This window comes from Gorilla gorilla, chromosome 8 (genome assembly GCF_029281585.2).
Source record: "Gorilla gorilla gorilla isolate KB3781 chromosome 8, NHGRI_mGorGor1-v2.1_pri, whole genome shotgun sequence".
Classification (NCBI taxonomy): Eukaryota; Metazoa; Chordata; class Mammalia; order Primates; family Hominidae; genus Gorilla; species Gorilla gorilla.
Window position 1 is genome coordinate 112279191 of NC_073232.2, and position 11105 is coordinate 112290295.

Here is an 11105-nt window from a genome sequence, read left to right on the forward strand (position 1 = left end):
CCCAGCTACTCAGGAGGCTGAGGCAGGAGAATAGCTTGAACCTGGGAGGCGGAGGTTGCAGTGAACCGAGATCGTGCCACTGCACTCCAGCCTGGGCAACAGAGTAAGATTCCATCTCCAGAAAAAATAAAATAAAATAAGGGCCAGGCATGGTGAGGCACGCCTGTAATCCCAGCACTTTGGAAGGCCGAGGTGGATGGATCACCTGAGATCGGGAGATCTAGACCAGCCTGACCAACATGGTGAAAACCTGTCTCTACTAAATACAAAAAAGTTAGCCGGGTGTGGTGGCGCATGCCTGTAATCCCAGCTGCTTGGGAGGCTGAGGCAGGAGAATTGCTTGAACCCAGGAGGCGGAGGTTGCAGTGAGCTAAGATCATGCCATTGCACTCCAACCTGGGCAACAAGAGCGAAATTCCATTTAAAAATAAAAAATAAGAATCAATAAAAACAAATTAACTAAAAGAGAGCATTCTGAATGTTTTCACCACAAAGAAGTAATAAATATTTAAGATGATGGATTTGCTAATTACTCTGATTTGCTAATTATACAATGTATACATATATTGTACCCCATAAATATGTACAATTATTATATGTCAATGAAAGATAAATAAAACAGAAAAAAGTCACAGTAAAATCAAAATGATGCTTAAATTCAACAAAATTATAATGTTCTTTTGTTGTTTTGTCCACAACCATCATTCCTCTGTTTTTTTTCTTTTTGAGATGGAGTCTCGCTCTGTTGCCCAGGCTGGAGTGCAGTGGCACGATCTCCACTCACCGCAACCTCTGCCTCCCACGGTCAAGCAATTCTCCTGCCTCAGCCTCCGAAGTAGCTGGGATTGCAGGCATGTGCCACCATGCCCGGCTAATTTTTCTATTTTTAGTAGAGACGGGGTTTTGTTATGTTGGCCAAACTGGTCTCGAATTCCTGGCCTCAAATGATCTGCCTGTCTTGATCTCCCAGGGATTTTTTGTTTGTTTGTTTTAATGGGAAACAACTCATCTATACTCGCAGTCTCCCATATTTCCATTCCAGCACCCAGAAGTGATCATATGACCCCAGACTGACCAATCAGAGTCACTGTGATAGTTTTAGAGATAGGCACGTAATCCAGTTTGTGCTATTGAGATTCATGCTCAAGAATCAATAGTTTGTTGCTAAACTGTGTTAAATGAAATTTATAGGAGGCCATTGGGTGGAACTGAGCTCTTGCACTAGGCTTAACAGATAAAACCAAAATGGAGTTACTCATACTGAAGTTTCCACCAAGCCAAAACTAAGCTATTTATTTGATCTTCCAAGAAATCAGGCAAGAAATAGATAATAGCCAAATCCCCAAACAGGCCTGTTTTGGGAAGCATGATGAGGTGGCCCCCTCTGCTTTAACCTTTATAAGGAAAGTAACTTTGTAACAACCAATCAGTTTTTGTTCTGTTCCTGCGTTCTTCAGCCCTTTTCTGCCTATAAAGTCAAATTTCTCTGCTCAACTCATCTGAACACTCATTCTACCTTATAGAATGAGTTGTTGCCCAATTCTAGAATTGCAAATAAAAGCCAATTCGATCTTTAATCTAAATTTGTTGTAATTTTGTCTTTTGATAGCTGAGAGAAGATAAGCTAAAAGGAGCTGTTGTTCACCTTGCCTCATGGAGAGAGACTATGTGAGAATGAAGTCACTACTGAAGACAATGAAATCAAGAAATGGAGAGAGATTCCATACCACCTAACTTAGGCACCTCAATCCAGCTATGTCTGGATTTTTAGTTATATGACACTAAAGTTCTCATCTTTAAACTACTGGCTCAATATGCCAGTCTAAGATGGAAGATTTACTATTTCCTAGTAAGATGAGAAAAATTTCATTTACAAGACTTCTTTATTCTGAGATTATACCTTTCCTAATTTTTGGTGTTAGAGTATTTACGAATTGATGGTGATAGTGGATAACAATTGTATTTTACCAATAGTCCTTAATAGAAAATTAGAAAGTTAGTCCAAAATAGAAAGTAGCCAGGCATGGTGGCTCATGCCTGTAGCCCCAGTACTTCGGGAGGCTGAAGGAGGAGGATCACATGAGCTCAGGAGTTCAAGACCAGCCTGGGCAAGATGGTGAAACCCCCATCTCTACAAAAAATTTAAAAATTAGCCAGGCATAGTGGTACATGCCTGTAGTCTCAGTTACTCAGGAGGCTGAGAAAGGAAGATCACTTGAGCCCAGGAGGTCAAGGTTGCAGGCAGCTGTGATTGTGCCACTGCACTCCAGCCTGGGCAACAGAACAATACCCTATCGAAAAAAAAAAAAAAAGAAAGTTGGTGGGCCCTTTATCTATCCTTCCATTAAAAAAAAATTAGGTCATTTTGTAGGTCATAAGCATGATGATTGAGTTTTCATGCTCATGTGTGAGATGTACCTCCCTCAAACCTTGCTACAACATTGGTAATGTACCAATGTCTGACATTAAAAAAAAATCATTGGCTTGTAAAATAAAAGCCTTCTATAAACTACTGTGTGTTTCAAATACTATATTTGGATATTTTTAAAAAGAACAAAATTGTGGTCACTTTATTTCTTCATTTATTTATTCTTCATCTGATTCCAGAAAGGATTTGAGGAAACTCACTCAATTCCTTTGATCTAGTGCCCAGGATGGACTTCATCCCAAAGGGCTCATATGGGACAATCTAAAAGGAAGTCAAAGATGCCTTTTCTCCCTCCTCCTGCAGGGTGAACATGGATCCAAGCGGTGACTTTCTTTGCCTCCTCCCTGAGACTGCAGGGGGAGGCAGGCAGAGTAACAGCAGAAACAAGCAGTGCTTTTTCTGTTTTGCTTTTCCCCGGGCTGCTGGCCTCCTATCCCTTAATGGCTCCAGGCCGTGCTTCTTAGGTGATGCTACACCCACCTGCAGCAGGGCCTGGTGGGGTGGGGGTGAAGGGGTGCAGGAAGTATGTGAACAGAATGAAGGTGGGAGAAAGAAAGATTAACGAGTAGCAGTGTGGGGAGGATCATCAAGTGGTGAGGGAAAGAATAAGAGACAGTAGGGGTAGGGGGAAGCCTTTATAAATAGTGATATTTAACTTCTGGGAGGAGGGAGAGAAGTGATGTTTGCTTAGGCATTTGCTCAGGGGGAATGTTTACTCATGGTTAAACCCAGAATACAGTTAGTGTTAAAGTAGAAATGAAGCTGCATTCCAGGCAGGAGGTGGGCATGATGGAGTGCAGGGTGTGTGCTGAGAGTGTGTGTATGAGACAAATTGTGGTACCACATGTGTAAAGATGATGCTCTAGACACAGGAAGTCTAACTTCTCCAGTTCTGATGGCAGATTTGTACCAAGTCATGCTGTCCTACTTTCTATATCCTTGCTTTCGAGATGGCTGGTTGGGTTTAGGGGTGTTTTCTGTGGCCATGGAAAAAGTGAATCTTACTGGCTCACTTATTAATAGACTCAGTGTGGTTTGGATGCTACGCTGTCTTGGACCTATGCTGAGTTAGACTTCTAGCACATTGAGATCATAAATCAGGAAACTGAGCATGCACACACACCCCCTTACATTCAAGAGATGCAGTTGCTAGAACCAGGTGGGCTCTTTCCTGCCACAGGGCTCCTGGGCTTGCTATTTGAGTGGCTGCAGCTGTGCCTGGGAGGATGGGGCTCCTGCCTGATCCCGGGCCCCAAGAGGACCGGGATGCCTGGGTCCATAGCCATGCCTTGGGCAGTTGCAGCGGCACCTGGGGAGCTCCTGCCCCAACTCGGAAGGAATGGGGCTCCCGCTGGTCCCTGGCTCCCGCTGGCTCTATGGAGCTTGCAGCCCCAGCTGCACCTCCCTGCTGCAGCCGGCGTGATGGCAGCAGCCACTCCAGATGGCCCGCCGCTGCCATCACAAGCACTTGGTGGGTTTCTTTGGCAACCAGACCCATCCTGAAGCTATCTAGGGGCTTTCAGCTACCAGTCATCTCATTAACATAAACTCAGGTGTAATTCAAATTCAGGGGCTTGTTACGGGTAGCAAAAGAGCTCCTATCACCTCTGTCATTCAGGAAGTTACAAGGGTTTTAGAAGTTGTACGCCAGGGGACAAAGACAAAATATATATTTCTTAATAGGTCTGCTAAGTTAGGTTTATCATAAAGCTGCCTCCTTACACAGTTTTAGTTCAGTGTAAAGATTTTGCCATACATAGTGAACTACAACCTTATTGGATGCATAAACAGACTGTAACCTATTCTTGTGCTAACCACTGAATTTAAGCCAATCAAAGGTGACCAACTATTCAAAATGTGTCCAAATAAGGCAAATGCAAAGCTGTAACCAATCCAACTGTTTCTGTCCATCACTTTCCTTTTTCTGCCTGTTAAGTCTTTTTTGACTACGCAGCTGTGCAGGAGTCTTTCTGAACCTATTCTGCTTTGGGGGCTGCCTGATTTGCAAATCATTCTTTGCTCAATAAACTCTCTGTTAAATTTAATTTGCCTAAGGGTTTTTTTTTTTTTTTTTTTTTTGAGATGAAGTTTCGCTTTTGTCACCCAGGCTGGAGTGCAGTGGCGCAATCTCAGCTCACTGCAACCTCTACCTCTCGGGTTCAAGCGATTCTCCTGCCTCAGCCTCCTGAGTAGCTGGGATTACAGGTGCTTGCCACCACACCCAGCTTTTTTGTTTTTTTGAGATGGAGTCTCGCTCTGTCACCCAGGCAGGAATGCAGTGGCATGATCTCAGCTCACTGCAAGCTCTGCCTCCTGGTTTCACGCCATTCTCCTGCCCCAGCCTCCCGAGTAGCTGGGACTACAGGTACCCACCACCACGCCCAGCTAATTTTTTGTATTTTTAGTAAAGACAGGGTTTCACCATGTTAGCCAGGATGGTCTCGATTTCCTGACCTCGTGATCCACCCGCCTCAGCCTTCCAAAGTGCTGGGATTACAGGCATGAGCCCGGCCTGTGTTTTTTTTTTTAATAGAGACAGGGTTTCGCTATGTTGGGCAGGTTGGTCTCGAACTCCTGACCTCAGGTGATCTACCTGCCTTGGCCTCCCAAAGTGCTGGGATTACAGGTGTAAGCCACCACGCCCAGCCCTAAGGTTTTCTTTTTAACAGATGGTGTCAGAAATGGGATCTGAAGTAGAGCTTCTACACCCACCAGGGGCATTGAGTGACTAACGAGGTACCAACCAGACTCATTTTGTCCATTGCTCTCTCTTACAAGTGAGGATCGTGGGTATCTTCTCTCTCAGATTCTGAAGCTCTATGGGTTTGTGTTTTGAGCTATCTGTTTGAGTGAATTTTTTATATGAATTGGGTTTAGAAGTTGTGATACAAACTGGACTAGGTCTAGGATCAGACTACATGCAATAGTTAACTGGCTTTGATCCAGTTAGAGGCCTCAGATGTCTGAGTGGTTCAGAGAGAAACTGGCAGTAAATGGTAATAGCACAGAGGCTGTGAACTTCAGCTTTTAGAAATTCACAGAGATTTTTGTGTTGTAGTATTCCTTTTGTTTCCTTTTCTTGCACACTTAGGTAGAAAAAAAAAGCATTAGCTAAGTTAATCAAAGGGATCTGAGAGTTAAGGACAAGATCCAAAGTAAAAATGGGGGTCCCTGGCCAGGCACGGTGGCTCACGCCTGTAATCCCAGCACTTTGGGAGGCCAAGGCGGCGGATCACCTGAGGTCGGGAGTTCAAGACCAGCCTGACCAACATGGAGAAACCACGTCTCTACTAAAAATACAAAATTAGCCGGGCGTGCTGCTGCATGCCTGTAATCCCAGCTACTTGGGAGGTTAAGGCAGGAGATCACTTGAACCTGGGAGGCGGAGGCTGTGGTGAGCTGAGATCCTGCCATTGCACTCCAGCCTGGGCAACAAGAGTGAGACTCCGTCTCAAAATAATAATAATAATGATCCTTTACTACTGAAGAACTTAGTACTCCACCTTCCAGCTATGCTTACCTATACATGCATAAATATTAGGCTCTGGAGCCAGGCATGGTGGCTCATGCCTGTAATCCCAGCACTTTGGGAGGCCGAGGCAGACAAATCACGAGGTCAGAAGTTTGAGACCAGCCTGGCCAACATGGTGAAACCCTGTCTCTCCTAAAAATGCAAAAAATTACCTGAGTGTAGTAGTAGGCACCTGTAATCCCAGCTACTCAGGAGGCTGAGGCAGGAGAATCACTTGAACCCGGGAGGCAGAGGTTGCAGTGAGCCGAGATCGCGCCACTGCACTCCAGCCCTGGCAGCAGAGTCAGACTCTGTCTAAAAAAAAAAAAAAAAAAAAAATTAGGCCCTGGAAGCAGCAAACACAGAAATGGCAACATCTTACTAAAAATAATACAAAATTACAACATTTCAAATGAATACTGCACTTTTAAAAGTGTATTTAAAAATGAGGGCCCCAGGCTGGGCATGGTGGCTGTCGCCTGTAATCCCAGCGCTTTGGGAGTCTGAGGCAGGAGGACTGCTTGAGCCTAGGACTTTGAGACCAGCCTGGGCAATACAGTGAGATCTTGTCTCTACAAAAAATACAACACAATTAGCTAGGTGTGATGCACATACCTGTAGTCATAGCTACTCAGGAGCCTGAGGTGGGAGGATCTCTTGAGCCTAGGAGATTGAGGCTACAGTGAGCTGTGATCACACCACTACACTTCAGCCTGGGTGACAGAAGAAGACCCTGTGTCAAAAAAAAAGTTTAAAAAAATGAGGGCCCCAGGCCAGGCACAGTGGCTCACGCGTGCAATTCTAGCACTTTGGGAGGCCGAGGCAGGCGGATCATGAGGTCAGGAGATCGAGACCATCCTGGCTAACACAGTGAAACCCTGTCTCTACTAAAAATACAAAAAATTAGCTGGGCATGGTGGTGGGCGCCTGTAGTCCCAGCTACTCGGGAGGCTGAGGCAGGAGAATGGCGAGAACCAAGGAGGCGGAGCTTGCGGTGAGCCGAGATCGCGCCACTGCACTCCAGCCTGGGCGACAGAGCAAGACTCTGTCTCAAAAAAAAAAAAAAAAAAAAAACGAGGTCTCCAGAATTAGTTTCATTCAGAGATAATTATTGATGTACAGAAGCTTCTGAAAAGATTTCAATATTTTTATTGCTTTTTAAAAAAGATCTGGTTGGGCGCAGTGGCTCATGCCTATAATCCCAGCACTTTGGGAGGCCGAGGTGGCCAGATCACCTGAGGTCAGGAGTTCAAGACCAGCCTGGTCAACACGGCAAAACCCTCTCTCTACTAAAAAACACAAAAAGTAGTCAGGCATGGTGGCAGATAACTGTAATTCCAGCTACTTGGGAGGCTGAGGCAGGAAAATTGCTTGCACCCAGGAGGCAGAGGTTGCAGTGAGCCGAGATCATGCCACGGCACTCCAGCCTGGGCGACAGAGCGAGACTTCACTTCAAAAAAATAAAAATAAATAAATAAATAAAAAGATATTTATATGTTGTGAAAATGCCAATGAACAACATAGTTTAAAAGTAAATAATTGGCTGGGCATGGTGGCTCATGCCTGTAATCCCAGCACTTTGGGAGGCCAAGGTGGGCAGATCACTTGAGGTCAGGAGTTGAAGACCAGCCTGGCCAACATGGTGAAACTTCGTCTCTACTAAAAATACAAAAATCAGCTGGGCGTAGCGGCGCACATCTGTAGTCCCAGCTACTCAAGAGGCTGAGGCATGAGAAAGGCTTGAACATGGAAGCAGAGGTTGCAGTGAGCTGAGATGGCGTCACTACGCTTCAGCCTGGGTGACCAAGCGAGACTCTGTCTCCAAAAAAAAAAAAAAAAAGTAAATAACAAAACAAAGGGGAAAAAAAAGACTGTTTATAAAGAGTAAATAGAAGGCTTATGTGACTAAACGATAAGAAGAGTTAAATCTTTGTAATCCCAGAATTTTGGGAGGTCAACACAGGAGGATCACTTGAGCCCAGGAGTTCCAGACCAGCCTGGGCAACAAAGTGAGACATTGTCTCTACAAAAAATTTAAAACTTAGCCAGGCATGGTAATGTGTGCCTGTAATCCCAGCTACTCAGAAGGCTGAGGTGGGAGGGTTGCTTGAGCCCAGGAGGTCAAGACTGCAATAAGCCATGATCACATCACTGCACTCCAGCCTAGCCAACAGAGCAAGATTCTGAGAAGAAGAAGAAAGAAGAAAGATCAAAGAAGGAAGAAGAAAGAAGAAAGAAGAAAAGGAAGAACAAGAGGAATTAAATCTGCTCATCCTTTAGCTTCATTACTATCTGGCATGAGATGGGATAGTTCCCTTGACCCTGACCCCCTTCGTGGGTGGGCAGGAACTGGAGTGGTTCGTTTCACTCAGCCTGCAGTCCTTGGATGGCTAAGTGTTAACAGCTCAGTGAAGGGTCAGGGTGACAGCCTCCTGCACCTGCCTTTTTGACACCCAAGTTCTTTTTCAGTGTGCAGGAAGAATCAGATCACACAGACTGTTTGAAGACTGGCTCTCAGCAGCATGAGGAGCTGGAAAGGGGATGGTGCAGGAAGAAGGTGATCTTTCCCTAAAGCCGCACCATCTGAAGTTAGCTATTTGTAGTCTCTGATGCTCAGTTGCTTGCTTCTCTGCTTGCTGCTCAGCTGCTTGTATCCTGAGGCTCAGCAGCTTGCGTTCCGGACCACTTGCATCGGCTACTCATGTTGCTCTTTCTTTTTTCTGCCAACTGGTCTGGTTTTTATGGACACAGGATAGGGGGTGGGGTGGGCCAAAAAGGCAATCATTTGGGCGGAAAAAATAGGGTCAGCTGTTTTTGCTTAGGGCAGAGGTTCCAGGCTTAAGAGTGGAGTTTAGCCAGGAGGAGGTCCTGAGAACATTTGCCCACGGTGGTCGGGGCACAGCTTGGTTTTATACATTTTAGAGAGGCATGAGACATCAATCAAATACATTTAAGAAATACATTGGTTTGGTCCAGAAAGGTGGGACAACTCAAACCGGGGCAGGGCTTCCAGACTATAGGTGAATTTAAACATTTTCTGGTTGACAATTGGTTGAGTTTGTCTAAAGACCTGGGATTGATAGAGAGGGAATGTTCAGGTTAAGATAAAGATTGTGGAGACCAAAGTTATTTTGAAGTCTCATAGTGGCTGCCCTTAGAGGCAATAGATGACAAATGTTTCCTATTCAGATTTAGTTAATCTCTTTAGGTTATTTTTGCCTGGATTTACTGGTCAGACAGAAATGTATTTTAGGGTAAAATATTTTGACCTTCTTTGTCTCATAATGTTATGCAGAGTCAGGTTGGAAAGTAAATCAAGATATTTTTGCCTGGATTTACTGGTCAGACAGATGTATGCTCTCTCTGCTACATGTTTTAAAGTTATACTACTGCTGCTTCTTAATATTTTTTGATACTTGTTTGATTTGACTGTGAGCTTATGATTTTGGTTTTGAGCCTCTGGATTCTGGGGTCTGGATGAGTGGTCATGGTGAAACTGCCTTTGCAAAATATGACAGTAAGAGACCGGGCGTGGTGGCTCATGTAATCCCAACACTCTGGGAGGCCAAGGTGGGTGGATCACTTGAGGCCGGGAGTTTGAGACCAGCCTGGCCAACATGGCGAAACCCAGTCTCTAATGAAAATACAAAAATTAGGCCAGGCGTGGTGGCTCATGCCTGTAATCCCAGCACTTTGAGAGGCCGAGCACGGTGGATCACAAGGTCAGGAGTTCAAGACCAGCCTGACCAACATGGTGAAACCCCGTCTCTATTAAAAATACAAAAATTAGCCAGGCGTGGTAGTGCATGCCTGTAATCCCAGCTACTCAGGAGGCTGAGGCAGGAGAATTGCTTGAACCCAGGAGGCGGAGGTTGCAGTGAGCCGAGATTGCGCCATTGCACTCCAGCCTGGGCGACAGAGCGAGACTCCATGTCAAAAAAAAAAAAAAAAAAGTTAGCCAGATATGGTGGCGCATGCCTGTGGTCCCAGCTATTCAGGAGGCTGAGGCAGGAGAATTGCTTAAGCCCAGGAGGCAGAGGTTGCGCTGGGCCAAGATCATGCCACTGCACTCCAGCCTGGATGACAGAGCGAGACTCCATGTCAAAAAAAAAATATGACAGTAAGATAAATCTGGCATAGTTGACTCTATCTTCTTCTGTCCTCCAAGCTGTCCTTGGTCATTTCTGGGCATAGGCCAAACTAACTTCCGGGGGGAATTTAGTTTACAGTTTAAGGAAAGGATGATAATAGTCCCTCCCTAAAACTTACCCACTCCTTGCTCAGAGACTGAAACCTACCTTTTTAAGATTAATGAAAGGGCACAAGAATAGCATCATGGGAGGGGCTTGAATTCTGCTAAGATAGAGGCATAGTTTCTTTTGTTTTGTTTTGCTTTAGAGACAGAGTCTTACTCTGTTGCTCAGACTGGAATGCAGTGGTGCAATCATAGTTCACTTTAATCTTGAACTCCTAGGCTTAACTGATCCTCCCACCTTAGCCTCCCAAGTAGTTGGGACTATAAATGCATACCACCACGCCCTACTAATTTTTTTATTTTTTAATTTTTGTAGAGCCAAGTGTGTTAGGCTGTTCTTGCATTGCTATAAAGAAAAACCAAAGACTAGGTAATTTATAAAGAAAAGAGGTTTAATTGCCTCATGGTTCTGCAGGCTGTACAGGAAGCATAGTGCTGGCCTCTACTCAGCTTCTGAGGAGGCCTCAGGAAGTTTTCACTTGATGAAAGCAGGAGCAAGAGAGAGTGGGGAGGGAGGTGCTGTGTACTTTTAAACAATCAGATCACACGAGAACTCACTCATTATCATAAGGATTCCAGCAAGGCATGAGGGATCTGCCTCCCTAACCCAAACATCTCCCACCATGCCCCGCCTCCAAAATTGTGGATTACATTTCAAACTGAGACTTAGTGGGAACACATATCCAAACCATATCACCAGGGTCTCACATTGTTTCCCAGGTTTGTAGGTGTAATTTCAATAAGCCCTTACTGCTTAGGAGTCATGTGGCCAGAGGGCACAAGATTTGTAACTTCCCCAATTGCTCCTATAGAAAACATTACTATTGTAGAATCTAAGGTTGGTTTTCTTTAGATATCTTTCAGGCTGACCCCACCTAGACTCATGACTTATGACTCAGCTGATCCTGTGG

At 45.0% G+C, this 11105-nt stretch overlaps 1 non-coding gene across 1 annotated transcript; it reads left to right on the forward strand.

The window, feature by feature from the left end:
- Positions 1-2359: 2359 nt before the first annotated feature.
- Positions 2360-2465, forward strand: LOC115936143 (small nucleolar RNA U13). Its single transcript, XR_004071721.1, has one exon. It is a non-coding gene; the product is annotated as a small nucleolar RNA U13 (small nucleolar RNA).
- The last annotated feature ends 8640 nt before the right edge of the window (positions 2466-11105 follow it).